Genomic DNA, 27,739 nt, shown 5'->3' with positions numbered 1-27,739 from the left:
TGTTTTCTTTCCTTACACCTCTGAATGTTTTAGGCATCATGTGTTTTCCTGTGTTGCACCTCTGAATGTGTTGGTTGATGCATCATGTGTTTTCTTTTCTTACACCTCTGAATGTTTTATGCATCATGTGTAATGTGTTCTTGCTTCTACCCCTAAATGTATTTTATTCTTAGGTGGTGGTGTTTTGCCTAGTATATTTTATACTAGAGAGGTTATGTGCCCATGCGTGATCTAGGCCTACGGTTATTAGTATTGCGTAGTGTGTACCTACCTTTACCAGTAATTTCTGGTTGTGATTTATAACTGTTATTTTGTGCTATTCTTGCTAATTTGTGCTACAGTGATTTTATATCCTTTTATTCTAATTTCTGACAGTATTTCTATTTCTAAAAGTGTTGATGCTGACAGTGGCCCATGTGGCCCTGTCCTGTAAATAATCCCTTATGAATGTTGCCCGTGCCAGTTGGCACAGTGTACATGTGTGATTTCTATCTGATGTGTGTTTACTATACAAAAGTTATTTTAATATAACCTTGTGTGGAGTTCCTTTTGTGGTGTACCTAGGATGTTGTTGCTGTTGTGTGCTGGCGCAAATGCTTTACACATTGCCTCCGAGTTTAGCCTCACTGCTCGTGCCAAGCTACCAAGGTGGTGAGCAGGGGTTATCTTGGCGTGTGACTCCCTTGCCCTGACTAGAATGGTGGTTTCTGCCTGGCTTTGGCGTCAGCCTTAGCCTACCAGAAATAGCCAGTTCTAACATTGTTGGTCAGCGGTGCGGATTTGGACTTGTGTTTGCGCAGTGCCACAGCGACAACTGGCTACATTACAAAACTCTGAGAAATAAACAAGGACCCCCTGGGTATCGCAAATACACAGATTCCTAGGGCAGGGTAAAGACCAATGCGAGTATAAAATCCTAGGACATCCACAAAATAAGTGACCATACAAGCAGGACCAATAGAAAGAAAAAATTGTCGGGAGATAATGTGTGTATTTAAAAAAACACCGTATATGTTTAATTATGCATAAAAGATAAAAATCATATAGAGACTGATTCAATAAGTCAAACTATATGATACAATAAGACATTGACATGTTAAAAACAATTCTTTAACACAATAACTCGAATGCATTCATTGAAAAACAATACACTTCTTAATAAAATTATAAATCCTAACTCATTGGACAATTATATACAGGCAGAAAATGTAAATAGAAACACCAGATACATCTATAACAATTTAATTCAATTGACTCGACGCGCGTTTCGGCAGTAGGAGAACTGCCTTCTTCAGGAGCCGTTGATTAAATTCTGTAAAAAGAATTTTTATTGAAAAAACATAATTATATCTTGACATATACATATCTTTTAACAGTTTTAGTCTCTTTATCTACTAAAAAAATCCAGTAGTTCCTCACACAATGAAAATCATTTTTTTTAAAAAAATAAAAAAACATTTCTATATCTCCTCTAAAGGTCCAGACATTTTAATTGGTCACTTAACGTCATATGTTAGACTGATATATGCAGAAAGTAGTGCGCACTCAGCTTGACTTCAACGGAGCTATTCTTATAGGTACTTTTAATGTTCATATGTATCAATCTTGAGTGATTACCTAATTGGAGACTCAAATATTCAATGCACATATATAATACATTTTGGTCTCACTTCTGGATATACACACATTAAGTCACTTAGATAGCTCAAAAGAACATTAATATTTTCGTCGTTAGATTAGAAGAATTTGCTAAAATTCACGGATAACAAAGACATTTATTAAAATGATATCTAATTGTAGCCAAAATTTATAATGAGAACAGACTATATGATGAAACGAAATAGAAAGCAGCTTAAACTCAATGGGGCATTACAAACACAATTTGTATACGATACCATTGGGATTAACAAGATATAGGTAATTAGTCCATATCTTTACATTAACACCAGCAAAAAAAAGGGTAGGTGGGAAAAAAGATTTTTGCTTTTATAGTTGAAAGATAAATGGATTCAAAGGACCAGTTACCTATTATTCTTACTGCTAACGTATATACTAAACTGTTCACACTGAGAAATCTTCTAGAAGTTGTATGTTTAAAGGGGAAAAATTACCTTTTTATTTTCAGTTGTTTATGTTCCAATATTGGTGGTCAAGACGAATCTTAAGATGCACAGGGCATAAAATAGGCTGAAACAATATAAATTTATGCAATGGCAAGCATTAGATGTTATCTTAAATCTTGGATCGTGTACATCAACTAATAATGCAACGTATCCTATGGGTCGAGACGTCATAGTGTTACGAGAATAGATGAACATTTACCTTTAAAACCAAGCAAAAATGCCAACAGCAAGATGGTGCTGTTTCATTTGGAGAGCCGGGTTGGAATGCCGCTATTTTCAGGGTTTCTGCAAATAAATATCAGACGAACTCGAAGTAAATAAATAAAAAGTCATATCTGTGAGCTGGGGTAGTATTAATATCTTGAGTGTGGAGACAATTGTCACCTTAATTTAAGGGAGGTGGTGCAGACTTCAAGTGGGTTCGGATCAAGGCGATAGATCAGTGAAACTGCTTCGCCAGAACAAGATGTAAAGTCTTTACATCTTGTTCTGGCGAAGCAGTTTCACTGATCTATCGCCTTGATCCGAACCCACTTGAAGTCTGCACCACCTCCCTTAAATTAAGGTGACAATTGTCTCCACACTCAAGATATTAATACTACCCCAGCTCACAGATATGACTTTTTATCTATTTACTTCGAGTTCGTCTGATATTTATTTGCAGAAACCCTGAAAATAGCGGCATTCCAACCCGGCTCTCCAAATGAAACAGCACCATCTTGCTGTTGGCATTTTTGCTTGGTTTTAAAGGTAAATGTTCATCTATTCTCGTAACACTATGACGTCTCGACCCATAGGATACGTTGCATTATTAGTTGATGTACACGATCCAAGATTTAAGATAACATCTAATGCTTGCCATTGCATAAATTTATATTGTTTCAGCCTATTTTATGCCCTGTGCATCTTAAGATTCGTCTTGACCACCAATATTGGAACATAAACAACTGAAAATAAAAAGGTAATTTTTCCCCTTTAAACATACAACTTCTAGAAGATTTCTCAGTGTGAACAGTTTAGTATATACGTTAGCAGTAAGAATAATAGGTAACTGGTCCTTTGAATCCATTTATCTTTCAACTATAAAAGCAAAAATCTTTTTTCCCACCTACCCTTTTTTTTGCTGGTGTTAATGTAAAGATATGGACTAATTACCTATATCTTGTTAATCCCAATGGTATCGTATACAAATTGTGTTTGTAATGCCCCATTGAGTTTAAGCTGCTTTCTATTTCGTTTCATCATATAGTCTGTTCTCATTATAAATTTTGGCTACAATTAGATATCATTTTAATAAATGTCTTTGTTATCCGTGAATTTTAGCAAATTCTTCTAATCTAACAACGAAAATATTAATGTTCTTTTGAGCTATCTAAGTGACTTAATGTGTGTATATCCAGAAGTGAGACCAAAATGTATTATATATGTGCATTGAATATTTGAGTCTCCAATTAGGTAATCACTCAAGATTGATACATATGAACATTAAAAGTACCTATAAGAATAGCTCCGTTGAAGTCAAGCTGAGTGCGCACTACTTTCTGCATATATCAGTCTAACATATGACGTTAAGTGACCAATTAAAATGTCTGGACCTTTAGAGGAGATATAGAAATGTTTTTTTATTTTTTTTAAAAAAATGATTTTCATTGTGTGAGGAACTACTGGATTTTTTTAGTAGATAAAGAGACTAAAACTGTTAAAAGATATGTATATGTCAAGATATAATTATGTTTTTTCAATAAAAATTCTTTTTACAGAATTTAATCAACGGCTCCTGAAGAAGGCAGTTCTCCTACTGCCGAAACGCGCGTCGAGTCAATTGAATTAAATTGTTATAGATGTATCTGGTGTTTCTATTTACATTTTCTGCCTGTATATAATTGTCCAATGAGTTAGGATTTATAATTTTATTAAGAAGTGTATTGTTTTTCAATGAATGCATTCGAGTTATTGTGTTAAAGAATTGTTTTTAACATGTCAATGTCTTATTGTATCATATAGTTTGACTTATTGAATCAGTCTCTATATGATTTTTATCTTTTATGCATAATTAAACATATACGGTGTTTTTTTAAATACACACATTATCTCCCGACAATTTTTTCTTTCTATTGGTCCTGCTTGTATGGTCACTTATTTTGTGGATGTCCTAGGATTTTATACTCGCATTACATTACAAAACTCTGCATTTTTTCAGATAGTCACATGTTTGGGATTATTGTTTATGATTTTGTTTTTCCTCAAGAGTGTCATTTTCAGATGGTGTTCCTGCGCTTTATGTTTAGTGGCAGATGAGAGAAAATGACAGGGCGGGACACCAGTAGAGGGGGAGGTTCCCATAGATTAGGAATCCCTTGCTGGGTCCAGTGGCCATTCCTGTTCCTGTCCCTGTGTGGGTAGATGGAAGAAAGGGAGTGTGGAGGAGAAATGGCTAGAAGGTGGACGTCTGGCGGTTTGCTAGATGTCTTGCAGAGGCATTAGGGAGTGATTCTAAAAGTAGTGGCTTGTGTATCTGATGATCCTGTGTAGGTGAAGAGGTTCATGTGTAGCCCAGCTAGGTCCCATTAGGATTGTAGGGGTGTAGGGGCTCACGTCCTGTCTCAGTGGAGGCGGAGGGAGTGTGGGACGGTGTGTCCCACGTTGGCCCGAAACCCTATCTCAGGGCCTGGAGGGTTCCCTAAGGGAGCGCCAGGTCAGGGGCCTAGGCTGTACTTATAGGTCATTTGAGGAGGATCTTCCTGTGTCTAGAGGACGGGGAGTGTCTGTAACCAGAACTCCGGCAGTCCTGGTGTTTGGCTTCCCGAGGTACCGCTCCAAGGTGGAAGGGTGCAGAACTCTGGAAGGGGGTGCAGAGGGACGGTGTACTTCTGACCCCGGTGCAACCTGAGGGTTTAGATCCTAGATTGGGAGATTAGGAAGCTTCCAGGTCAAGAGGAATCTCTACCAAAGTGGATCAGCTGAATAGACTGAGGAGGCTGCCCTTGCTGTGTGTTCTGGGGCCCACCTGCAGTTTGTTATTTCCAGTAAGGTAGAGGAAAGGGGGCTTTGCGGTGTGCTGTGTCCCCCCACCTGCTTGAAGAGGGACTGTGCTGTGTGCTTTGTACCTCAGAAGTGGAATAGATCCCAGGTGGTAGACCAGTGACGGAGTGAGGTTCTGATCTGGTAGGAGAATTGTGTTCTGGTGGGTGCTTCCCTGTGAGGGTGCGGAAACCCAGAAGTAGAGGTAGGGTGGGGCATTCTTGCCCGTGACCTCTGGTCAGCCTGGGGGTGTGGACCCTAGGTTGTTGGATCAGTGGTAGTTGTAGCTATCTTGAGAGGGAGAGTGGAGAGTGGCTATTGTGTGCCAGGGGTTACTGCCCCCCACTCTGTGGTTTGGACATGACCTGTGATATTTGGATGGCCTAGGGCCTGGTCCTGGCTGTGGATGACTAGTGTGTACCAGTGGGGTATCCTAGTTGGGTCAGAGAGTTCTGGTTTGGAGGTAACCAGGTGGGTTCAGAGTGGCGTAGAACCGGAAGGTGTCCCTGCCGTGCGGGCCCGTGTCCGTGTTTTGTCGCCCAAAGCAAGGAAGCCCATCAGTGGAGTGATTGGTCTACCCTGCGTTTGGCTGGAAGGGGGTTGTGTTGGACCTGGCCCTTTTGGCAGGTTCACCCCGAGACTTTTTGCTTTTTCCTAGCCTGTTTCTGGAACCTGGTGTTGGTGATTTTAGGCCTTTGCGCACTTTTTCACTGTGGTACAGTGTAAAGTGCGTGAGCTCTCTGTGTATGTGTGGTGAGTGACCTGCCCTCCCATAGGAATGAATGGGGAATATGTATGCCCATGGTAGTTCCTGATGTGTGGGGAGTGCAGGGTCGAGTTTGATATGGGCGAACCCGTGAGATTGAATGCTGCGTAATGGTGTATGTGGCATGATTCTGTCTAGTCTAGAAGTGCCACTTTTAGAAGTTGGCATATTTGTGTAATTTGTGCCTGGCGTGTGATTGGCTGGTGAGCCTGGCCCAGGAGTGCCTGGGCCTGCTTGTGGATTGACTGTCTGGTTTGAGGGTGACAGGGGCTGGGGAGCCCCCAGGAGGTTGTCTGAGTCAGCCCATGGATAAAAGGCTGCATCTGCTGCCAGGGAAGTGGGAGGAGATAGCACCTGGGAGTGAATGAGGCTGTGCCTGCCTGCCACAATGCTGGCTCCACCTCCCAGCTGGGCGACTGTCACCTCTGTCCCTGATACTGAAAGGACTTCCCTATAACCAGTTCTGGCTGGTTCTCACACTGCCTGCACCCTTTAGACTTCAAAGACTTTTCTCTGTATAAGAAGGGGCTGTGTCCCCTTCCAAAAGGTTCTTGTTTCTGACTTGAATCTGTCAAGTAAAAAAGAATGTATTCCTTTTGGGGAGTTTTAAGTATTCTTAAATTCAAATAGTCACCACCATCAGTCAAACGCTCTTACTCAAATATACATTTACACCTTAATTTTTGGGAAGTACTCAACACAAGAAAAACCTTATTGTTATAAAAATATACATGTTTATTTTTTAATAAAAAAGACATAGATCAATAATTGAGTTCAGTTAAAACATAATACAACACAATGTTAAAAACCACCTAGTGTGGACAAGGAGAAATGTAAACACAACAATACACTTTGTCTTTGGTGTGGTTAATTTAGACACTTAGTTGACAACCCGGGAAGATTTCTTTTTCTTATACCCGACTGCTTGTTGACAACTTCAAATTTAACCCTTTTTTTGTAAAGCGTCGACGCGTTTCGGAAGCTTTAGATGTTTATAGCCTCCTTCCTCAGGACAGAATATATAGCTTTCTCCTCAAACCAATTTTCACCTAATGCACACAAAACATTATTTAAAAAAAAAATTTCATTTAAAAACTTATATGTCATGATTTAAAAAAACAGTACGTCTAAATCTCTTTTCTATGCTCCTTGGCCTGTCTTACTAACAAAGATAATAGATTTCATCCATGCACATTATTACAATTTCATTAGTGCTACTACATATCTGTTCAAAACCCTTTTTACAGAAATGGGATGTTTATCTTTTCATATTGGAAAAGCACAGTCTCTAGCTGATGATCCTTTGTTAACATCATTAGTAAAATTCACAAATTAAATTCATTCATAATATAATTGTACTGAACAGAGAAAAACCTATACTCAAAGTTTTGTTGTTTAGAGCACTTCCCCAACATAGCTCCAAACTGCCCAACGGTTTCACTCTATATCTCACTCATTCATTCATTGAGAACAGTGTTTATTATTATTTTATAATTAGACTCACCTATGCGAAAGCATCTGGGTGATTCGAATTTATTCAAGTTTTGTTCAAATTTCATCCTATATGGGGTCGTTTTCTCAATGGATTTCGATCTCCCACCCTGTTATTAAATATGGGTAGATACAGTCTTATAATGTGCCGTCCATCATGATTACCAAAGTTGTAATGTTATGAGACTCGTTATGTCTCTGAGTATTTACCTTTAAAAGTTCATTGATGGGCCTCGAACGGGGTCTTCCAAAATATTTCAAGCTTCCTCGTTCTACACCTATTTAAAAAATGTTTTTCTTTTTAGTGACTAATCCACAAATGGAGTGTCTAAGTTGCTTCTCACATCTATCAGGAAATATTTACCTTCATATTAGTTTATACTCCTGTAGGGCTCGTCTCTGTTATCATATTTAATGGTACTTAGTATACTTCTTCACCATGCCATCTTTTTCCTTAGGTAAAAGAAAAGGGAATAGTCTTTCTAGTGATATCAAAAATGGTGTTGGCTAGTATTTTATACAACACTTGTTTGGAGGCTCACCTGTTAGTGAAGTTAGTGAAGGTTGTGATGTTAGCCCTTTGTATCCGGGTGTCTTGTGCTTGTATCCGGGTGTCTTGTGCTCGTGGCTGCGTATTAAATTAACATAAGAGGAATATAAGGCCAACGAATTTTCTCTTTTTTATGTCTTTTATGTCTAAACAAGCACTAAACATTCTATATGCCCTTATTTTCCCATTGACGTGATTCGGAGACCAGTGATACTTTCCGTCCATTGGCGGGCAAGTTGCTAGTTTTAAAATTACATTATCATTTCATCCCGATTTTGTTACTCTCTCATGGTTGCACCGCGGTTATCGCATCTCAGAGAGACACACAAATCAATTTACTGACCGAGCCGATGTTTGTTACTCATTCGGCTCCGTGTTAACTCGCTAGGATAGCGCACCTTCCCCGCCCCATCTGTTGGTGCTAGAGCTGGGGGTCGCGTAACTAACCCGGCGCTCCCATGCCACTCGGTTATTTCAGCCCTAATTTGTATTACGTTTTTTAGTTAACACACTTGGTGTATCTAGCATGGCGCCCCTTGTTCCACGTACCTTGTCCAATTGCCAAATGTGCATCCCCGGAATACCTCACTCGCGTCTGTTCGATCGCGGTTCGCGATTAGATAAACAGCCTTGTGTCTAACACGGTCGCTTTTTAAAGGCATATCATTCCATACATCACTACATGTTCGGGACGCACCTTGGTTACTCCTTTCAATTCGTAAAAACGTTATTGTTTAACACTCGTGTGCAATCGTGCTATCTCACTAGTTTAAAATCGCTACCTGTAAAAAATGTGTTTTGTTCTCATGAGGTTTACCGATCGCTGCTGTTTATTTATGAGTCCTTTGAACAACATGTATTGTGGGTCCCGATTTGCCACATTCTCGGTAAAACCACTACTCTAATGTTTCATTGTAGAATCTTACTTTTTCATTTTTACCGTTCTCATGGGTTTAGAGTTGACAACATTGTCACTCTTCTAAGGGAAAATTAAATTAACTTTTCTTTGCTGCAATACTTAAATATAAATACCCTGTGTTCGTTATGTGAATTAATGTTTGTCAAGACAGGGAAGCGATCTTATGATAATGCACATAGGTTCTGTTTTAGTGCTGTGCTTTGGTGCAAGTGGACGATATTTATTATTTCAGTGTGTATTTACCAACAATGGGAGGAACAGAACAACCCCTATCTGCTTCACTCATGCTGCGGTTCACTAATTATCTATTTTCTGCTGATCTCTAAAATCTATAAGGTATTCTAATTAGGTCACAATTCTCATCCAATCTTCTTTGGTATTAAGGCCTTTGTTTACAGTATCCAGGGTAGAGATATACCACTGTTCTCGGTTCCTGCGTTTAGTTTCCAGGTTCCCACCTCTTTTAGAGGCGGTGATTTTTTCTATCACGAACCATGAGAATTCTGTGTGTTTGTGTTTCAGTTTCATAAAATGATCAACCATCGGGCATTTATTTTGCCTGTTTTAAGGGCAGACCGATGTTCTAATAGACGTAACCTTATTTCTCTCCCTGTTTCGCCAACATATGCCAATCCACATGGGCACAGAATAATATATATTAAGTTACTGCTTCTGCAGTTGCTCAATGTTTTAGATATCATTGTGTACTTGTTGTAAACTAATGTTTTAGTTACAATACAGTTGTCACATACTGAGCAATTGCTACATTTGTAGTTTCCAATTGCTCTTGTGCCATCCATAGTTAGTTGATTACTATGGTTTCCCTCTCTGTAGGTATGTACCAGGTTTTGGTGAATACTTTCATTACGCCTGAAGGCAAAAATCGGTTTGGGAATTTTTGTCTCTCTCCCATCATTTAAGATATTCCAGCTAGAATGAATGACATTTTTTAGTTTGTTGCTGATGTTAGAAAATTGACTCACAAACACTAATTTTGAATCAGTCACAGGTAGTTTTTTTTATTCAACTCATGATGTATCATGCTTTCCCGATTGTAAAATCTCGCCCTTTTACATGAATTCTTTATCAGTTTCCTTGGGTAACCTCTGTCTTTAGGTTTTCTGCCAATTTATCCGCATGTTTAAGATAATCACTCATATTGGAGCAGTTCCTCCTTAATCGGAGGAACTGACCAAACGGTACATTATCTCGTTGGGACCGCGGGTGGTAACTATTATAATGTAATAGTGTATTTTTGTCATTTGGCTACGTGTATAATTCCACCTCCAGTAGTCCCTCTCTGTTCTTAATGGTGATATCCAGGAAATTGACTGAATTTTTATCATATGATGCTGTGAACCTGAGGTTGGAATCCCCCAAGTTCAACCACTCAAAAAATTCTTCTAGGGTGTCCGACTGACCTTCCCAAATAAAGAAGATGTCGTCAATAAAGCGACGCCACAACTTTATGTTCTCAAAGAAGGGCACCGCTTCACTGAAGACATGCTTCTCCTCGAATTTAGCAACATATAGACATGCCAGACTCGGCGCACAGGTTGCTCCCATGCTGGTACCTTTACATTGTAAAAACAACTTGTCTTTAAACAAAAACATATTGTTTTTTAACACTAAGCTGATGCATTGGATAATAAAGTGTTTGTTCGCGCCTCTAAGGTCTACATTTTCCAAAATGTCACCAATAACCACAATGGTGTTGTTTTGCGGTATATTAGTGTATAATGCCTCTATGTCGAGGGTGACCAAAATTTGATTATCAGCACTATATTGTAAGCCTTCTATCATAGAAATAATAGATTTCTATGATAGAAGGCTTACCATATAGTGCTGATAATCAAATTTTGGTCACCCTCGACATAGAGGCATTATACACTAATATACCGCAAAACAACACCGTTGTGGTTATTGGTGACATTTTGGAAAATGTAGACCTTGGAGGCGCGAACAAACACTTTATTATCCAATGCATCAGCTTAGTGTTAAAAAACAATATGTTTTTGTTTAAAGACGAGTTGTTTTTACAACGTAAAGGTACCAGCATGGGAGCAACCTGTGCGCCGAGTCTGGCATGTCTATATGTTGCTAAATTCGAGGAGAATCATGTCTTCAGTGAAGCGGCGCCCTTTTTTGAGAACATCAAGTTGTGGCGTCGCTTTAGTGACGACATCTTCTTTATTTGGGAAGGTCAGTCGAACACCCTAGAAGAATTTTTAGAGTGGTTGAACTTGGGGGATTCCAACCTCAGGTTCACAGCATCATATGATAAAAATTCTGTCAATTTCCTGGATATCACCATTAAGAACAGAGAGGGACTACTGGAGGTGGAATTATACACAAAGCCAAGTGACAAAAATACACTATTACATTATAATAGTTACCACCCGCATTCCCAACGAGATAATGTACCGTTTGGTCAGTTCCTCCGATTAAGGAGGAACTGCTCCAATATGAGTGATTATCTTAAACGTGCGGATAAATTGGCAGAAAAACTTAAAGACAGAGGTTACCCGAGGAAACTGATAAGGAATTCATGTAAAAGGGCGAGATTTTACAATCGGGAAAGCATGATACATCCTGAGTTGAATAAAAAAAAACAACCTGTGACTGATTCAAAATTAGTGTTTGTGAGTCAATTTTCTAACATCAGCAACAAACTAAAAAATGTCATTCATTCTAGCTGGAATATCTTAAATGATGGGATAGAGACAAAAATTCCCAAACCGATTTTTGCCTTCAGGCGTAATGAAAGTATTCGCCAAAACCTGGTACATACCTACAGAGAGGGAAACCATAGTAATCAACTAACTATGGATGGCACAAGAGCAATTGGAAACTACAAATGTAGCAATTGCTCAGTATGTGACAACTGTATTGTAACTAAAATATTAGTTTACAACAAGTACACAATGACATCTAAAACATTGAGCAACTGCAGAAGCAGTAACTTAATATATATTATTCTGTGCCCATGTGGATTGGCATATGTTGGCGAAACAGGGAGAGAAATAAGGTTACGTCTATTAGAACATCGATCTGCCCTTAAAACAGGCAAAATAAATGCCCCGATGGTTGATCATTTTATGAAACTGAAACACAAACACACAGAAGTCTCATGGTTCGTGATAGAAAAAATCACCGCCTCTAAAAGAGGTGGGAACCTGGAAACTAAACGCAGGAACCGAGAACAGTGGTATATCTCTACCCTGGATACTGTAAACAAAGGCCTTAATACCAAAGAAGATTGGATGAGAATTGTGACCTAATTAGAACACCTGATAGATTTTAGAGATCAGCAGAAAATAGATAATTAGTGAACCGTTGCATGAGTGAAGCAGATGGGGTTGTTCTGTTCCTCCCATTGTTAGTAAATACGCACTGACATAATAAATATCGTCCACTTGCACCAAAGCACAGCACTAAAACAGAACTTATGTGCATTATCATAAGATCGCTACCCTGTCTTGACAAACATTAATTCACATAACGAACACAGGGTATTTATATTTAAGTATTGCAGCAAAGAAAAGTTAATTTAATTTTCCCTTAGAAGAGTGACAATGTTGTCAACTCTAAACCCATGAGAACGGTAAAAATGAAAAAGTAAGATTTTACAATGAAACATTAGAGTAGTGGTTTTCCCGAGAATGTGGCAAATCGGGACCCACAATACATGTTGTTCAAAGGACTCATAAATAAACAGCAGCGATCGGTAAACCTCATGAGAACAAAACACATTTTTTACAGGTAGCGATTTTAAACTAGTGAGATAGCACGATTGCACACGAGTGTTAAACAATAAAGTTTTTACGAATTGAAAGGAGTAACCAAGGGGCGTCCCGAACATGTAGTGACGTATGGAATGATACGCCTTTAAAAAGCGACCGGGTTAGACACGAGGCTGTTTATCTAAACGCGAACCGCGATCGAACAGACGCGAGTGAGGTATTCCGGGGATGCACATTTGGCAATTGGACAAGTTACATGGAACAAGGGGCGCCATGCTAGATACACCAAGTGTGTTAACTTAAAAACGTAATACAAATTAGGGCTGAAATAACCGAGTGGCATGGGAGCGCCGGGTTAATTAGGCGACCCCCAGCTCTAGCACCAACAGATGGGGCGGGGAAGGTGCGCTATCCTAGCGAGTTAACACGGAGCCGAATGAGTAACATACATCGGCTCAGTCAGTAAATTGATTTGTGTGTCTCTCTGAGATGCGATAACCGCGGTGCAACCATGAGAGAGTAACAAAATCGGGATGAAATGATAATGTAATTTTAAAACTAGCAACTTGCCCGCCAATGGACGGAAAGTATCACTGGTCTCCGAATCACGTCAATGGGAAAATAAGGGCATATAGAATGTTTAGTGCTTGTTTAGACATAAAAGACATAAAAAAGAGAAAATTCGTTGGCCTTATATTCCTCTTATGTTAATTTAATACGCAGCCACGAGCACAAGACACCCGGATACAAAGGGCTACCATCACAACCTTTACTAACTTCACTAACAGGTGAGCCTCCAAGCAAGTGTTGTATAAAATACTAGCCAACACCAGTTTTGATATCACTAGAAAGACTATTCCCTTTTCTTTTACCTAAGGAAAAAGACGGCATGGTGAAGAAGTATACTAAGTACCATTAAATATGATAACAGAGACGAGCCCTACGGGAGTATAAACTAATATGAAGGTAATTATTTCCCGATAGATGTGAGAAGCAACTTAGACACTCCATTTGTGGATTAGTCACTGAAAAGAAACACATTTTTAAATAGGTGTAGAACGAGGAAGCTTGAAATATTTTGGAAGACCCCGTTCGGGGCCCATCAATGAACTTTTAAAAGTAAATACTCAGAGACATAACGAGTCTCATAACATTACAACTTTGGTAATCATGATGGACGGCACATTATATGACCGTATCTACCCATATTTAATAACAGGGTGGGATATCGAAATCCATTGAGAAAACGACCCCATATAGGATGAAATTTGAACAAAACTTGAATAAATTCGAATCACCCAGATGCTCTCGCATAGGTGAGTCTAATTATAAAATAATAATAAACACTGTTCTCAATGAATCAATGAGTGAGATATAGAGTGAAACCGTTGGGCAGTTTGGAGCTATGTTGGGGAAGTGCTCTAAACAACAAAACTTTATGAGTAGAGGTTTTTCACTGTTCAGTACAATTATATTATGAATGAATTTAATTTGTGAATTTTACTAATGATGTTAACAAAGGATCATCAGCTAGAGACTGTGCTTTTCCAATATGAAAAGATAAACATCCCATTTCTGTAAAAAAGGTTTTGAACAGATATGTAGTAGCACTAATGAAATTGTAATAATGTGCATGGATGAAATCTATTATCTTTGTTAGTAAGACAGGCCAAGGAGCATAGAAAAGAGATTTATACGTACTGTTTTTTTAAATCATGACATATAAGTTTTTAAATGAATTGTTTTTTAAAAAAAATAATGTTTTGTGTGCATTAGGTGAAAATTGGTTTGAGGAGAAAGCTATATATTCTGTCCTGAGGAAGGAGGCTATAAACATCTAAAGCTTCCGAAACGCGTCGACGCTTTACAAAAAAAGGGTTAAATTTGAAGTTGTCAACAAACAGTTGGGTATAAGATAAAGAAATCTTCCAGGGTTGTCAACTAAGTGTCTAAATTAACCACACCAAAGACAAAGTGTATTGTTGTGTTTACATTTCTCCTTGTCCACACTAGGTGGTTTTTAACATTGTGTTGTATTATGTTTTAACTGAACTCAATTATTGATCTATGTCTTTTTTATTAAAAAATAAACATGTATATTTTTATAACAATAAGGTTTTTCTTGTATGAGTACTTCCCAAAAATTAAGGTGTAAATGTATATTTGAGTAAGAGCGTTTGACTGATGGTGGTGACTATTTGAATTTAAGAATACTTAAAACTCCCCAAAAGGAATAAATTCTTTTTTACTTGACAGTATACCGGAGCTCTAATTCCCTTTGGGTAAGACTGAGCCCTTCTCTTTGGTTTAAAAAAAATATGACTTGAATCTACCAGGGGCGGGCGCTGCCCAGCCCCTGGATGCCTGGAGGACTTCTGGGGGACCCCTCTGCCTTGCCTGGGCTGATGGGGGGACTTTGCTTTGCCCTGGGATCCTTTGGACCTTCTTCCTATCCCCCCAGGACTTTGCTGGACTTTTCCTGATTCCCCCTAGCGCCTTGGAGTGCTTTATTTTGTATTTTAAGCGCCTGGGAGCGCTTTATATTGCTTTAGCGCTGGGAGCGCTTTATTTTGCTGTCCTAGCGCCTGGAAGCGCTTCTATGCTGTCCCTAGCGCATAGGAGCGCTTTATCTTTGCCCATAGCGCCTTATGTGGTTCTAGCGCTGGGGAGAGCTTTGGCCGGTGCCCACCCGGCATTTGCCCAGGATTGAGGAGCCTATCGAGTGCCCACCTCGATTTGAGTAATTATCTAAAGCCGGTGCCCACCCGGCATTGCCCCGTGTTCTCACCGCCGCGGCCCGAAATTGACCAGAAGCCGCGGAGAAACAAACGAAGGGGCCGCGCCGTGATTGGCTGACCGGCCCATGATTCCTGGATGACGTTTCCCCGGGCCGCGCCGTGATTGGCTGCCGGCCCGAGGAGAGAGAGAAGATGAGCGAGGCGGCCATGGCGGGGCTCCCGGGGAGCCGGGGAGAGCCCTGCTGGTGCAGTGGGCGATGTTGCCGGTCTCCCGTGATTGAGAGGGAGACCGGAGAAGAAGAGAGCCCGCGCTGCAAGAGAAGCCCCGCCCGCTGCCCCTGAGGAGCAGTGCCAGAGAGTCCCCGCCGTCCCAGTGAGTGCGAGGCAGCTGCATTATGTTCAGAACGGCCCCGGTTGACAGCGGGCCGCTCCGCAGGAGAGATGGGGCACATCTGAATGTTCGAGCCCAGAGAGGCTCGAGGCCAGTCCCCATTGTTGTTTTGAGCCCTGCAAGGCTCCAACGTAGGGGCAGAATTGTTTAGGGAGCCTGTGTGGCTCAGAGGGGGCTACATATGTTTAGAGAGGCCCCAGTGGGGGTCCAGAAGGTCCATGATTGTTTTAGGAGCCTGAGTGCTTCGACGGGCATTCCTTTGGATCACGAGTCGCCAGAGGGGGGATTCCAACGTTTGGGGCATATGTTATGCCAGAGCCTGTGTGGCTCCAACGTGGATACGAGTGGTTACAGAGCCTGTGTGGCTCCAACAGTGGGCGCAGTTTGCGCCTAAGGGCCAGTGAGGGCCCCGTCGCAGTTTGTCTCCAGCTGCCCAGCAATTAGTGGGCAGCTGCACCGTTTAGGCGCAAGATGGAGAGTGAGTCCCCAAGAGGGACAGAGATGGCACAGAGGTGCCCGGCCAGGCACAGCTGCGCAGCACTAGTGCCAGCTGCAGCGTTTAGGCCCTTTTGAGTGTCCACAGGTGACCAGCAAGTAGTGGGCACCTGCACCATTTAGGCCCCTGACTTTTGGACTACAGGGCGTCCTAGCCCCAACAAGGCCAGTTGGCCTAGGGACTGCCACAGGTGGCGGCTTATGTAGGTGTTGGCGCAATTGTGTGGTTTTTCCTTGCACCTCTGAATGTTTTAGGCATCATGTGTCTTTGCGCTATTGAGTTGTGTTTTCCTTCCCTGCACCTCTGAATGTGTTTTTGATGCATCATGTGCCTTGTTCTCACACCGCTGAATGTATTTTTATGCATCATGTGTTTTCTTTCCTTACACCTCTGAATGTTTTAGGCATCATGTGTTTTCCTGTGTTACACCTCTGAATGTGTTGGTTGATGCATCATGTGTTTTCTTTCCTTACACCTCTGAATGTTTTATGCATCATGTGTAATGTGTTCTTGCTTCTACCCCTAAATGTATTTTATTCTTAGGTGGTGGTGTTTTGCCTAGTATAGGGTATACTAGAGAGGTTATGTGCCCTTGCGTGATCTAGGCCTATGGTTATTAGTATTGCGTAGTGTGTACCTACCTTTACCAGTAATTTCTGGTTGTGATTTATAACTGTTATTTTGTGCTATTCTTGCTAATTTGTGCTACAGTGATTTTATATCCTTTTATTCTAATTTCTGACAGTATTTCTATTTCTAAAAGTGTTGATGCTGACAGTGGCCCATGTGGCCCTGTCCTGTAAATAATCCCTTATGAATGTTGCCCGTGCCAGTTGGCACAATGTACATGTGTGATTTCTATCTGATGTGTGTTTACAATACAAAAGTTATTTTAATATAACCTTGTGTGGAGTTCCTTTTGTGGTGTGCCTAGGATGTTGTTGCTGTTTTGTGCTGGCGCAAATGCTTTACACATTGCCTCTGAGTTTAGCCTCATTGCTCGTGCCAAGCTACCAAGGGGGTGAGCAGGGGCTATCTTGGCGTGTGACTCCCTTGCCCTGGCTAGAATGGTGGTTTCTGCCTGGCTTTGGCGTCAGCCTTAGCCTACCAGAAATAGCCAGTTCTAACAAATCTGAACTTCAACTCTCTCCTTCTAACCATCACAACCCGACTACCTATGAATACCTAGGTGCAGAACTCATTGTCCAGGATTCACCTTCCATCTTCCTACATAATATCTATCACCCCCCTGGCGAACCTCTTTCCTTCGTTGAAGAGCTATCCGATCTTCTTATACAGTCATCTATCTCTAATTCCAAAAACCTCTTCCTCGGAGATTTCAATCTCCACTTCAACAGAAGCGATGACCCTTCGGTTTCTCTCATCAATAACTTACTTGACATCAATGATCTTAAACAACACTGTGATTCTCGAACCCACTCCAACGGTGCCATCCTTGACGCTATTATCTCTAACAGGGACCTGGCATCTCTCTCCCACATTACCCCCATTGATTGGTCTGATCACCACCTCATCCTTTTCACAATCAATACCTTTGTGCCCACCCCTCCCTCCAACTTAACTAAACTAAAGAAGTTATCCAGAAACCTTCACACTATTCCCCCTGGTGAGCTCGAGATGAAAACAAAAGATTTTCTACAGATCACTCCTCCGTCTCAAAGTCCCACCGATCTTACTGAGCACTACAATAATTCAATTAGTAAAGCACTTGATCAAATAGCCCCAGCAAAATTAAAACTACAAAAAAATAAGCCCTCTAGATCCTGGTTCAATACTGACCTAAATTATGAGAGACGTGCTCTCAGACAGACTGAACGCACATGGAGACAACAGCCCTCCCACTCTAATCTTATCCTCCTTAGAACTTCAAGGGCTAACTACAAAAAACATATCTTTAGTGTGAAAGCCTCCTGCTTCCGTTCACAACTAGACTGGGCTAGAAATCGTCCCAGAGAACTATTTAACATCATCAACTCCCAGACGTCCTCAGCCCCCCTAGACTAATGGCCACTGCTGAAAGATGAGAAGAAATTGCTAGCATTTTTTCTGATAAAATTACTAAGATTGAACAAACCTTCGCCCTTACACCCCCTCAAATTTACCAACCTCCTCTCCCTAACCTCCCCTCCCTCTCTCACCAATCCTACTGATCCTGTCCAACCCACTCATGCTGTCACCCACACTGAACCTTTCCACTCTGGCCCTGGACTTAAAAACAAGACTTGCTGGAACCACTTCAGCCCAGTTTCTGAACTTGATGTCCTCAACATCATCACCAAGCTCAAACCCTCCTCACATACCAAAGATCCCCTCCCAGCCTATCTGGTAAAAAAACTAAAAAACATCATCGCCCCCTATTGGACATCTATTATCAACTCTTCCCTAGTTAATGGTTGTGTTCCTGCATCCCTTCAATTAGGCCAAATTACTCCCATCATCAAAAACGTCATGGCCGACCCTAACGACTTAAACAATCTACGTCCTATCTCCAACTTCCCTTTCCTTTCTAAGGCCCTGGAAAAATGTGCCCTGCTTCAATTGAACAAACATATTGACACCTTCAATCTCTTGGACGCTTTACAATCTGGCTTTAGAAAGGGCTGCAATACTGAAACTGCAATGCTCAACATCATTGACGACATCCATGGTTCCCTAGATAAGGGTGAATCTTCCCTTCTCATTCTACTTGACCTCTCTGCTGCCTTCGATACCGTTAACCATTTAACATTACTCAACACTCTCAAAAATCGTTTTGGTCTGGGTGGCGACGTACTCAAGTGGTTCACCTCATATTTCCAACACAGAACCCAACAAATTAAAGTCTACAACTACCTCTCGGAACCTCAGCCAATCACCTTAGGTGTCCCCCAGGGCTCTATTCTCTCTCCCACTCTATTCAACCTCTTCATGGAACTCCTTACTCTTATTCTTAAACAAGCGGGACTCAGCTACCACCTCTATGCTGACTATACACAACTATATTACAGAATCAAATCCCATGATGACGTCTTACATCTAAAGGACACTCTGCTAAGATGCAACCACCTAAAACTAAATCCTAAAAAACCTGAAATCATTCTATTCTCTCCTAAAAACAACCTGCTCCCTATCCAACCTGCTCCCTAGCTCTGACATTAATGCTCTTAACTGCTCTCTCACCATCTCAAACTTGGTCAAGTCCCTCGGCATCTGCATCGACCAGAGCCTCAGTCTTACACCCCACATAAAAAACTCAGCCAAAGGTGCTCTCTTCTCACTGCAACATCTTAAAAAAATCAAACCATTTATTCCTGCTGATGACTTTAAGTCAGTTGTACAATCTTTGGTCCTGTCCAAAATTGACTCCGGTAATGCCTTGCTTAATGGAACTCTTAAAATCCACCTAGCCCCTCTCAAATCAATCCTTAATCTTGCAGCCAGGCTAATCTCTGACTGTAAACTCTTTGAACACATCTCCCCCGTTCTCAAAAACCTGAAATGGCTTCCGATCGAAGGCAGATCTACCTACAAGACTGCATGCATCACTCACAAAACCCTCCACCAAAATACCCTTTCCTACCTCTCAGACAAACTGCACAAAGCAGGTTGCTCTAGAACTTTGAGGAGCACTAACAGTCCCTCCTTTATTCAAAAAGAATTCAACGTAATCCCACTCTTTCTCTGGAAATGCACCATTCATCTGGAATGCCCTTTCCAAAGATTACATTTCAATCCCTCCTACGACTGCTTAAAAAAAGACCTCAACCTGCTCCTTCTCAATAAACACTAGGGTACTTAATTTATTATTGCACTGTTTATTAATTTATCTTTCCCCATACATGGTCATTATCTACTCCCTTGCTCTTCCTTTGCTTCTCTCTTCCCAGCTATCGCCTTTCCCCCTTTATTTTTTTATTTTTCTCTAACATACACACCCTCCATTCAATCACCTTCTCTCCCCTTATTTAACCACTTACCACTTTATTGCATTTCTCTCCCATTCCCCCTATCCGCTCTTATTCTGCAATCGCTGTTCCCATTCATTTCCACCTACCATAAATCTGTATTTGTCTTTGTTCTAACTATTTTTGTTTTTCCCAAATTTCGCTAAATGCTATGCCTCATTTCCTTTTTTGTAATATTACTCTGTTTGAAACTCTGTTGTTTCTAATATGTTGTAAAGCGCTCTGATACTCTTGGGTCCAGCCAGCGCTATATAAAACCATTTAAATAAATAAATAAATAAAATAAATAAGGCCAGGAACCAGTGGGTCCCTGCCAGATGTCAGTAGGATTCTGGGATCCAAGTATGACAAACTCACATTCTTGGAATTAAGAGCATTGTGTAATACTAGGAGACTAAAGACAGGAAAACGTGCAATCAGGGGTGAAAATGACCAGGACCTGACCTCTGAAGGTAACCAGGAAGGTGACAATGATCTTAACCTGGAAGATGCAGCTCATCCTGGAAATGAGGAAGAAGGCCATGATGGCCCTCTCTTTACTGCACCTGGGAGAGTTGGAGGTGTGCCTAGAAGGTCAAGATCTCCTTCTCAGGAGTCTGTCCATTCTGACACCTCTACAGGGACCTCTGTTTCTTCTCATAGGAAGGAATCCTCCCAGGAGAAGCGAGAGAGGCAGCTCAAGTATGAGGAAGCCCAGCTGGGAATCAGAAGACAGCAGGTAGCCTTAAAAAAGGAATCCCTAGAGCTTCAGAGAACTAGACAGAAGCTGGGGCTAGAGCCCCATGGTGGCAGCAACTTCCCTAGTGGTAGAGAGAGATCTCAGGACCATAGGAATTTAAGCAAGATTGTCCCTCCCTACTAGAGTAGGGATGGCATCCACAAATTGATTACTGCACTGGAAAGGGCCTGTAAAGTTCAGAGGGCCCCCCAGGGGCAGAGGGCAGCAATCTTGTGGCTCTCCTGTGCAGACAAAGGTAGAGACAAGCTCCTCACTGTTAGAGAAGAGGATGCTTATGATTACCAAATCTTGAAGAGTGCACTGATTGAAGGGTTTTGCCTAACAACTGAACAGTGTAGAATAAAGTTCAGAGATACCCAAAAGGCACAGACTCAAGACTGGGTTGACTTTGTAGATTGTGCTACTAAGGCTCTGGAGGGCAGGTTACTTGGCAGTAAGGTGTGTGATTTCAATGGATTGTACAATTTAATTATGAGGGAGCAGATCCTTAATAATTGGGAAAGAAAGCAGACAAATGGGTCAGAACCAGTGTGAAGCAGAAGGTTCAGAACCAAGGTGGTGACCCAAAGAAGCAAGATTCAAAGAACTCTGACAAGAGTGGGGAAAAGGGGAAAGACTAGAATTCTTCACAAGGTCCCCAAAAAGCTGCATCTGGTGGGGAGTCCCAATCAAGCAAAGAAAAAGGCCAAAAGAAACCATGGTGTTTAAATCTGTTCCAAGGGGTGGTACTCAGAATAAGGGTGTAATAGGGTTAACCCTGGGTTCTGAGATAAACTCTGGCCTAGTCAGAGTTCCAACTCAGGCTGTACTGATCTGTGATGAGACATAGATATGTTCTCCTTTGTCAGTCCAGTAATCTGGGCAAATACATACAACAGCCTTTGATTAATGGAAAGAGGCTTTGGCATTCAGGGACACAGGGGCAAGTGTCACAATGGTGACATGTGACCTTGTGGCTTCTGAGCAGATCATACTTGGTAAAATGTACCAAGTGACCAATGCTAGCAATGTCAGGACTGACTATGCCCTGGCAGTTGTTAATTTCTCCTGGGGACGGGTAACTGGCCTTAAGAAGATTGTTGTAAGTGCAGACTTCCCTGTTGAATGCTTGCTTGGCAATGATTTAGAGACTTCAGCTTGGGCTGAAGTGTAGCCCAGGACCCATACAGAAATGTTAGGACTCCCTGCACATTTATTTGCTGTGACCAGGTCACAGGCCAAAATGTCTAACGCTGAACAGGCCCTGGATTGTGGAGGAATGGACCAGGTGCCTTCCAAGAAGAGGAGCAGTAGGGTAAAGGCAGTGCCTTCTCCCCTGACTCAGAATACAGATCAGTCTCTTGAGGAAGATGATCTTAGTCCTGAAGAAGGAACTGTCCCAGATGTGCTTGAGTCTGATCAGGTTGAGTTCTTGGGATGACGTACTCCTATACTCAGAGAGTAGATACCCCAAGCCTGGTGCAGTCAGGACGTTGGTTATACCTCTGAAGATTAGGGGCTTCCTATTAACACGAGCGCATGATATTCCCTTAGCAGGTCACCTGGGCCAAAACAAGACTTGGGACAGGATTGTTCCACACTTTCATTGGCCCCACATGTCTGAAGACACCAAGGAGTTTTGTCGCTCCTGTGTCACCTGTCAAGCCAGTGGTAAGGCAGGTGGTGCAACAAAGGCCCCCCTGATACCACTACCTGTGGTGGGGTTTCCCTTTGAAAGGGTGGGGATTGATATAGTTGGTCCCATGGATGCTCAGACAGCCATTGGGCACAGGATTATCCAGGTGATGGTGGACTATGCCAATAGGTACCCAGAAGCCATCCCCCTTAGGACCACCACAGCTCCTGTGGTGTCCAGGGCCCTCTTGGGAATATTCTCAAGGGTGGGTTTTCCTAAGGAGGTAGTATCAGACAGAGGTACTAACTTCATGTCGAGTTACTTCACTGCAACGTGGAAGGAGTGTGGAGTGAACTACAAATTCACCTCACCCTATCACCCACAATGCAATGGTTTTGTTGAGACATTCAACAAAACCTTGAAGGGCATGATTAAAGGCCTCCGAGAAAAGCCTAGGCGCAGATGGGACATACTTTTGCCCTGCCTTTTATTTGCCTATAGGGAGGTTCCTCAAAAGGGGGTTGGGTACAGCCCTCTTGAACATTTGCTTGGACATTCTGTTAGGGGTCCATTGTGTCTGGTGAAGGAGCGATGGGAGTTACCTCTCAAACCCCCTAAACAGGACATAGTGGACTATGTACTTCGTCTCCGCACCAGGATGGCAGAATATATCAAAAAGGCAACTAAAAACCTTGAGGCTAGCCAGGAATTGCAAAAGGCCTGGCATGACCAAAAGGCTGTGCTGACTGTTAACCAGCCAGGACAGAAGGTGCGGGTGTTGGAGCCTGTGGCCCCAGCAACCCTCCAGGACAAGTGGAGTGGCCACCATACAATTGTTGAACAGAAGGGAGTGGTTACCTATTTGGAAGACCTTGGAACTCCCAGGAGCCCCCATAGGGTTCTTCATGTCAACAGACTGAAACCATATATTGACAGGGCAGACATGGGCTTGCTCATAGCTACTGATGAGGGACAGAAGGAAGAGCATGATCCACTCCCTGGCCTGCTCTCACAGAACCCAGATGAGGGGTCAGTGAATGGTGTAGCCTTGGCAGGCAGCCTCACTACCCAGCAGCAAGCTGATTGCAGACAGGTGCTCAATCAGTACAGAGATATGTTCTCTCTGACTCCAAGTCAGACTACCTGGTGCATTCATGAAGTGGACACTGGGGACAGCCTGCCTGTTAAAAATAAGATTTACAGGCAACCTGACAATGTCAGGAACTATATCAGGACTGAAGTCCAGAAGATGTTGGATTTGGGAGTTATTGAGCCTTCAGATAGCCCCTGGGCTAGTCCAGTAGTCTTGGTGCCTAAACCTCACACCCAGGGTGGAAAGAGAGAGATGAGGTTTTGTGTAGACTACCGGGGTCTCAATGGAGTCACTAGGACTGATGCCCATCCAACACCCAGAGCAGATGAGCTTAAGACACTTTGGACTCAGCCAAGTTTATGAGCACATTTGATCTGACAGCTGGCTACTGGCTGATCAGACTAGCTGATGATGCAAAGCCTAAGACAGCATTTTCTACCCCTAGCGGGCACTACCAATCTGTGGTGATGCCCTTTGGTTTGAATAATGCACCTGCCACTTTTCAACGGTTGGTGAATCAAGTCCTAACAGGCCTGGAAGACTATAGTGCAGCATATCTAGATGATAATGCTGTCTTTAGGTCCACCTGAGAGGATCACCTGGTCGACCTGAGAAATGTTTTGGAGGCCCTGCAGAAAGCAGGCCTATTTATCAAGGCTACTAAGTGCCAGATAGGACAGAGTCAGGTTGTGTACCTGGGCCACCTTGTGGGTGGAGGCCAGGTTCAGCCATTGCAGAGCTAAATCCAGACCATCATCGACTGGGTTGCTCCAACTACCCAGACTCAGGTCAGAGCTTTCTTGGGCCTGACTGAGTACTACAGAAGATTTGTCAAGAGGTATGGGTCCATTGTGACACCCCTGAATGACTTAACTTGCAAAAGAATGCCTAAGAAAGTTCAGAGGACAGTTAGCTGTCAAAAGGCATTTGATGACCGGAAGCAGGCCATGTGCACTGCTCCCATTCTGCAAAGTCCTAACTACTCCAAAGAATTCATTGTCCAAACAGATGCAGCTGAGTTGGGGGTAGGGGCTGTGTTATCATAATTGAATGATGAAGGTCAGGACCAGCCAGAAGCTTTCATTAGCAGAAGGCGGACCCCCAGAGAGAAAGGTTGGTCAGCTATTGAGAGGGAGGCCTTTGCTGTGGGTTGGGCTCTGAAGAAGCTGAGGCCATACTTGTTTGGCACTCACTTCACTGTTCAGACTGACTATAAGCCCCCCTTATGGCTAAAACAGATGAAGGGTGAAAACCCCAAACTTTTGAGGTGGTCCATTTCCTTACAGGGGATGGAGTATACAGTGTAACATAGACCTGGAAGTAAACATGCCAATGCAGATGGACTCTCCAGATATTTCCACTTAGAAAATGAAGACTAAACTGGTCAATGTTAGTTTAATGTCCCTGCGTTGGGGGGGAGTTGTGTAGGAGAGTAGTATCTACTTCTTATGGTTACCCCCACTTTTTGCTGATGTTTCACTTTTTTCGACTTTAGTCTGGCTGGTACCCTGCTATCCAGGACTGCAGCCTAGCTACTTCCTCTCCAAATTGCCTGCATGTACTTTACGTACACTCCAGTTTGGTTACTGGGGTACCCTTATGAGTCCCTAGTATATGGTTCCTCAGGTACCAAGGGCATAGGTACCCCTGAGGCCTACCAGGGGCTGCAACATGTATTATGCCACCCCTGGGAAGCCTTCCTAAATGACAACCCCAGGACTGCTACTGCAGCCTGGGTAAGGTGGTGAATGCACCCCGTACTTAGATATAGGTTACCTATATCCACCTTAAATCGCAACACATGTAAACCTGTCAGTCTTCACTATGGCAGGCCTTATCAATCCTGAAGGGAGGGTGCTGTGTTTTGTGTGAGAGGGTGCCCATGCATGAGGAGGGCCCCTCAGCAGCCTTCAGAATCTATTCTCAGGTGCTGTTCTGTGATGCAGCTAGCCCAAATACTCTTAAGAGCATTATAACCTTGCGGTAAATGCTAACTTTTGGAATGGCTGCAAGGAAACATGTTGTGTTTGGTGTCAAACACTTTGGAATCATACCCCCCACCAGTACTGGCGGTGGAGGTATGATTCCACCCTTCTAGAGGGAGAGACATGTACACACCGGTATACCTGGAACCAGTTTAAAAGAGCCCTGGCATCATAAAATGGATGCTGCAGCCATACACACGCGTCTGGCCTCCTGCTGCTGGATGAAACTCCAGCGGGGGAGGCCTGGACAATAGGTTTCCTGTCACAGGGAGGAGTAACCACCTTTCCAGACAGGCTTTAGTGTATTGGGGCTGGGTGGGAGCACTCCAAGAGTGCTTTGAAGTCTGCACTGAGGGCACATTTGGTGTCCGTGTGCATAGCCCAGTTCAAACCGGGAGCAGGGCCTACCAGCCCCTGCTCTGGCATGAATCTGGACAAAGGAAATGGATGTAGCCACCCCTCTTTCCAAACCCTCCCATAGATGGGTCCCCAGAGTATGTCCAACCCCTTCCTTGGGTATAAGAAAGGAATCCCTAACTACAGGACTTTAGATTACACCTGGACAAAACTCTGCTACAGAAATCTTGGCACTTCGACGATCTACAGGACTAGATGACTGAAGAATCTCCCTTGTCTGGTTTGCATCTCTGAAGCTCCCGCCGGATTCTGAAGTATTTGCAACACAGGAGGTGGGTTTCCAGACTTCCCAGAGGCAGAACCAAGTCTCCAGCAAAGCTGAGAACCGTAGTCCTTGTGGGTACCATGGAACCAGAACCCCTGGACAAGGTGCATATTTGCAAGTGTATCAGCTTCTCAACATTCCTTGAAGCTGTGCATTGGGTTACTTGTAGCCCAGACCCCGAGCACCTTTTCTACTGAAGATTGCTGGCCTACACTCCACGAGTGTTCCGTGAGCTGGCACTTTGTGTTCTCGCTCAAGTTACATTCGCGATCCCTGGTCCATGACTGGTGGATTCCTGAGAAGGCAACTCTGATTTTCCTTGGGCTTCCCTGGGTGCTCCAGATGTTCCCTGACTCTCCATCACTTGGGGAGTCACCTGGACCTTGCTGGTCCACAGCGAAGCATCTTTTTCCTTTCTGCATGGGTTGCTGTTGCCAAGGCTTGTTGTGTCCAATCCGGGAACCGAAACAGCACCACTCGACATCCTTCGTGGGACAGCTCAAATACCACTCCTGGTCATCGTCAACGCCACCTGGTCCTCGTGGCTGCAGAGTCAAGCTTCACCTCTTCAACCTAAAAACACCAGACATCGGTGGGCATTCGTCTATCGTGCCCCTGGTCACTGGCAAGTGACCCAGACTCTGTCCCCTCTGCTTTCAGGTTCTTCACATTTTTTATCAATGTTTGGATCCCCCCCCTGACACTTTCCTCTTCGACGGCAGCAGCACTTTGCAGCAGATCGCCATTGAAATCAACGACGATTCCAGACACCAAAAGACACCTATGCACCAGGCTTCCCTGGGTGAGGTAACTCGAGTACTCTGGTGCTCCCACGGGTGTTGGCCCTAGAACCCTTAAGTCCAAAGGGGTTTGCTCAAAGTCCTCTACTAAGAGTCCTTATTCTTTGAATTTCCAACCGCGACTTTCCCCGTAGAAGCTAACGGTGATTCGCAGCTGTGTTCTCACACTGCACTTGTCCCCCGTGGGTCCCCTGTGTCACTACCTTGGGTGATTCCTTGTGGTCCCAGCGATTCTACAGGCTCTAGGCCTTGTGTCTAGTCAAGTCGTGGTTCTTATACCACTTTCTTAATACATGGATTGGTTCGCCCCTAGGGCCTAACGTATATATTGCTAATTTACTGTGATATATTAAGTGTAACAAATGTGCTTTAACCTCTAGCCTCATAAAGAGACTAGTAGGGTGTGTTTAAGAATAAATATATATGTATTATTTATATACCTGGTGTGGTTCTCCTTTCATTTAGCCACTCAAGAGATTATAGACTGGTAAAACATGCTGCTTTACATTCCTTCAAGACATAGGCCCAGATGCATGAAAGGAAAATTTGGTCGCAAAGGGGCAGATTCTCAGAAACTGCCCCTTTGCGACTGGTATTTTTGCATTTGGAATGCATCATCCCA

This window comes from Lissotriton helveticus, chromosome 4_1 (genome assembly GCF_964261635.1).
Source record: "Lissotriton helveticus chromosome 4_1, aLisHel1.1, whole genome shotgun sequence".
NCBI lineage: Eukaryota > Metazoa > Chordata > Amphibia > Caudata > Salamandridae > Lissotriton > Lissotriton helveticus.
This window is presented reverse-complemented; position numbering follows the sequence as displayed.